This window comes from Coregonus clupeaformis, chromosome 24 (assembly GCF_020615455.1).
Source record: "Coregonus clupeaformis isolate EN_2021a chromosome 24, ASM2061545v1, whole genome shotgun sequence".
NCBI lineage: Eukaryota > Metazoa > Chordata > Actinopteri > Salmoniformes > Salmonidae > Coregonus > Coregonus clupeaformis.
In genome coordinates, this window is record NC_059215.1 from 52,646,952 (window position 1) to 52,652,864 (window position 5,913).

Consider the following 5,913-nt stretch of genomic DNA (forward strand, 5'->3'; position numbering starts at 1 on the left):
TTCCAGGGGGTTTTTGAATGAAATAAATAATTATAGAGAGAGAGAACGAGAGCATGCACGTTCTCAACACTCATGTAACCGTACTTTGTTTTGAGTAGAACATTTTAGTTTTTTCCCTCTAGGACTCTCCTATCAACAAGTTGCTGTATGCCAGAGATATCCCACGGTACAAGCAGATGGTAGAGAGGTGAGAATACAATACGCCGGGCTGTTACCTTCCTGACCCTGGGCAGGGCAGAGAGGGCACAGCCAATCTGTCAGTGCCATGGAGCGGGCTCACTGAGCATGCAGGGCCTCTTCTGGGGAAAGTCTGTCGGTCTGGCAGCACACACCACTACCATAGCTATATAGGGAACACATGTCAGAAGAATTCTAATGTAGTCATTTGCATGAAATGGATGAATTAGTGTTGTATGAGACGTGTAGCATATGGATTTTATGGAGGGTGCACTAATCTCAGATTTCCATTCCCTCACTACTCCCCCCCCTCACTTTTCAGATACTATGCTGACATCAGGCAGACCATATCTGCCAGTGACCAGGAAATGAATTCTGCTCTTGCAGAACTGTCTCGAGTATGTTACTTTTAAAAATATCTACAACTTGGTACATGTTTTGAGGTTAATTTTGTGCTGTAGGCCTTTTCTGTTTGGCCTTTGGTTGTTTTTGTATAGAGCACGTAGAAGTTATGAACCAAGAAAGTTTTAGTGAGTATTTCCACCTTCTTTCTTTACAGAATTATGCTGGCGAGGTGAACTACCTTGTGGCCCTGCATGAGCTGTACAAGTACATCAACAAGTACTATGATCAGGTGAGTCCTCCATTTCTATCCATTGAGGCTTTTGAGCCCCTTCCTTGTAATTTCCATTAGATGTTAAGCTAGCTGAGATAAACAAAAGTAATTGTCTATCTTAAAGTAACTGTCCAGTGTTTCCAGATTTCTCTATTATGACCTATAATTAATTACAATATGAGTGAAATAGTTTTCCTTCCAAATAGTTTTAATTAAGTATGTTAAAAAGCAGCGAGTAGACCGCTGAGGATGACACCATGTTCTATGAGGAAATAGCAAGCATTTTTTAAACGGTCTGCTTCAGATATACAAGTTTGAGGTGGGTGTTTTTTTCTCTCCAATTTATTTGTTGGCCACAAATAAGAGTATAGGATGAGTCAACAACATTATTTGGGTATGAGTTTTCATCAATAATGGCTGTTGATGCCGAAAAAGCTTTCGATCGTCTTTCCAGCTGAAATAATACATTTAATAGAAATATTGTATAAATATCCTAAAGCAAAAATACACATGAATAATACATTATCTGATCAAATTGCTTCAGAAAGGGGCACAAGACAGGGATGTCCTCTCTCTCCCCTTCTGTTTGCACTGGCAATTGAACTGCTTGTGGAAAGAATTAGACAGGACAAGTGTAACAGGTATCAGTATTGGTAAAGATGTATATAAACTAAACTTATTTGCAGATTATCTCCTGATAAACCTGACCAATATTGAAAACGAAATATATAAAATGAACGTGGGAAAAAAAACAAAATAATGGCAATAGGAAAATGGCAATAGGAAAAAGAATAACTCACTATTTAAAGCAATCCTTCAAGTGGACCACAAAACATTTAAAAATATTTAGGATGCTTAATAAGTGACAATAAACCACAAATATATAAAGATAACTTTATTCCATTTCTCAACAATATGAATTCAGATTTAATTAAATGGAATAAAATTCCCAAAAATCTTACAGGTAGAATAAACCTCTTTAGAATGGCATGGCTGCCAAAGTTTTTGTATTTTTTTCTGTATTATTTTTGGTAATAGCAATTACCCCACCGAAGACATTCTTTAAAAAAGTATACTCGGTCATAACAGACTTTATATGGGAAAATAAAATTCATAGAATAAAAATGGAAAGTTTTACATCTTCCTAAATCTGAGGGAGGTTTTAACCTTCCTGACTTGGAATTCTATCAACTCGTTACCCAAGGCTTTTACTTGCGACATATAGTTGAATGCACTCAAGAGGAACAATGGGTACATATTGAAGATGCGCATGCTCATCCCTATAATCTTTTTACGTGTCTATTTTCGAAGATAAAGCTAAGAACATTAACAACTTCACAGTTAAGAACACTATAACGATATGGAAGAAAATGAAACATATATTTTACCAGAACCAATATCACTCCCTAGAAACACAACCTTATGGAATAATCCTTGAATAGCTTTTCAGAATGAATCAAGAAATTGGCCCACATTGAAACCTAAAGGCATAGAAACCTTAAATGACTTGGTAAGAGGAAATACATGTATTTCCATGACAGAGTTAAAAAGTAATTTTGGACTGACCAATGTAGATAGTTTCAAATACATATCACGAAATATAAATTTGAAATCTTTTGGACATCAGAGCAACCTTGAGGGAATCTTATTTGAGTCAGAAGAGGATGTTCATATGATAGGAAAGATCTACAAAACCTTGCAGAGAGCATATCCAACTGACAACCTCTTAGAAAAAAATATAAACTATTGGAACCAAGATTTAAAAATAACTGATGTTGGCATAAGATGGAGGGAAAGTTGGAGTATAACTAACGGAATTACAGTTAACGAAAATGTACGCTCCGGTATAAATTCATGTATAGAATTGATTATACAAGAGACAAAATTCACAAACTCTACAGCACAACGGCAGAGTCACGTCTCAAGTGTAAAACTAATAATGACTCAATAATCCATGCTTTTTGGGAATGCTATAAAGTTCGGAAGTTGTGGGAGAAGCTAGAAAGTTGGCTGTCAGAAGTATTATAATATAAACTTACTTTTAATCCATCTGTCTGCATATTTTCAAGACATGACATATGGGGGTGTAGTGAGATACCCAGTGGGCTGGACGATTCTTTTCTCATTACTCATTTTGAAAAAAACGTATTTTACTAAAAACTTGGAAGTCAATCAATCTGCCATCATTGACACAATGGAAAAATTGAATGATTTATTATTTAAATATTGCAATAGTATGGGCGACTGAGAAAAACAAATTGGTCAAATTTAAGACCAAGTGGCAAACAATAATGCGCTAGGGATGGGGGTGTGAGCAGGCGGGTCTGGACAGATGAGATGTAGTAATTGTTTCTATGTGTCTGTAAATTGTCGTTCGTATGAGTTTGTTTTGGAATGTAAAAAAAGAAAGAAAGAAAAGGAAAAATAAAACCTAATAAAAAAAGTGCGATTTTCACTGGACAGTTACCTTTTATTGGTACTCTCTCCTCCCAGATCATCACTGCTCTAGAGGAGGATCCCACAGCTCAGAAGATGCAGCTGGGATACAGGCTCCAGCAGATCTCGGCTGCCGTGGAGAATAAAGTCACTGACCTATGATGACAGAGTGGCCCTGAGACAGAGGACAGGCCACAACACTGAGATGACAGAGTGGCCCTGAGACAGGGCGACACTGAGGAAAAGACAGCTGCTGAGAGGAGTAGTCCCAAATGAAAGGAATGTGTGAAAAGGAGGAAGACAGTGAAAGGAACATACAGGGTGTGATTTCATACAGGGTGGGATTTCCCTCTCCTTTTGGTGGACTGAAAGAAGGAAGAAGGCACTCAATAGCCACATCCTCGTGGAGTTCCTGATCATAGATTCTCCTGATGAGCTGCACAGGACATTTACATGGCAACCTGACTACATTTACCCGCTGCTGCTCAGTGTGTAGATACATAGACATTATCCTGAGTAAGTAAGCAAAGCCCTGTTGAACTCTCTGCATGGCTGCAGAGTCTCTGCAACAGGAAGTCAGTCTTACTGGGAGGAAATTGATATATGAAGCTTACAGCACTGGAGATAGTTGAATAGCAGTTAGTGCATTGACGCTATTGTTATCGAGTGCCTCCTGTTTCCTTGAATCACGTTTTCTTGCGTTTTATGACATAGCTATCCTTTACAGACAATGTGTGATGTTTCCGACAAGCTCAATGAGAGGTAGTAGTGTCTTCACTCATTTTCACTCCCATCAGTGTTTTTTGGCTATCCATCAATTTAAGTGTTTCTGCTTCATGTAGCAACTTTGACCCTAAACTCAGTGTTTTGTTAAGAGAACTGACTGCTTTCAATACGTTGAGAAAATGTTAGGTACTCCATGTGCTGGCTGTAATGGTCACCCAGCTTTGGAATTCTGTATGATTTGAATGTTCCTTGCAAAAATCATGTATAATTTAGGCGACAAGTAATTGTTGTGCATTTCTAAAGGCAGTTCTATGTTTCCCTATAACTGCAGTAGCCAAACTGAATGATTCTGACCTAATGCTGAGATTATGATAGACATCTCTACCCTAAACCTCCAGAGACAAATCTCAGCTACTTAATGTTTTATCTCCAGCACTGTCAGACTATACTACACATTATCTTTCAATGGCAGACCAGAAGGTGCTCTCACAGCTTTTGTGAGCAGCAGGAGGTAGTAATCAAACACAACAACTCATAGCACTAAATGTGATGGAACAGTTTATTTCAGAAAATGGCTGGTTATCATGCAAGACTTATAAAGAAAGTTTGAGATTGTGTTAATTCTGAAAATTTTGATTATTCAACTATCTGTATAGTTGTAATCTCTCGTAGACAGACTACATAACATAAATTATATATTAATGTCTGTCGAAAGACTGTAGGATGGGACAACTAACAAGCAACAGTTGTTACGGCTCGCAAGTTTTTTTCGTCACTGGTTATTTGAACAAATCACGATTTAGCAGGGTGTAAGCGTCTTTTGAAATTCGAAAGGGCAGGGCACATTTGGCCCAAAGATTTGACCGAAACTGTGAGGGGGTGGAGCTATACGCCCTGTATCCTCTCCTTGTTCTAGTATCTTTTCTCAAACAGCTTTATAAAAGTATTCACACCCTTGACTTTTTTGCAGGTTTTGTTGTTACTTTTTCCACATTGTGTTGTGTTACAGCCGGAATTTAAAATGGATTAAATTGAGATATTTTTGTCACTAGGCAAACACACAATACCCCATAATGTCAAAGTGGAATTATGTTTTCCCGAAATGTGTACAAATTCAGAAAAAATGTAAAGCTGAAATGTCTTGAGTCAATAAGTAATGAACCCCTTTGTTATGGCAAGACTAAAGAAATTCAAGAGTAAACATTTGCTTATAAAAGTCACTCTGTGTGCAACTATAGTGTTTAACAAGATTTTAGTATGACTAGCTCATCTTTGTACTCCACACATACAATTATCTGTAAGGTCCCTCAATCAAGCAGTGAATTTCAAACATAGATTCAACCACAAAGACCAGGGAGGTTTTCCAATGCCTCGCAAAGAAGGGCACCTATTGGTAGATGGGTGTAAAAAATAAAAAATAAAAAGACATTGAAAATCCCTTTGAGCATGGTGAAGTTATTAATTACACTTTGGATGGTGTATTAGTACACCCAGTCACTACAAAGATACAAGCGTCCTTCCTACCTCAGTTGCCGGAGAGGAAGGAAACCGCCCAGGGATTTCACCATGAGGCCAATGGGGACTTTAAAACAGTTACAGAGTTGAAATAATGGCTATGATAGGAGAAAACTGAGGATGGTTCAACAACATTGTAGTTACTCCACAATACTAACCTAATTGACAGAGTGAAAAGAAGGACGCCTGTACGGAATATATTCCAAAACATGCATCCTGTTTGCAACAAGGCACTAAACTAATACTGTAAAAAATTTGGCAAAGCAATTCACTTTTTGTCCTTAATACAAAGTGTTTGGGGCAAATCCAAAACAATACATTACTGAGTACCACTCTCCGTATTTTAAAGCATGGTGGTGGCTGCATCATGTTATGGGTATGCTTGTAATTGTTAAGGACTAGGGATTTTTTCAGGATAAAAAATAAATAGAATGGAGCTAAGC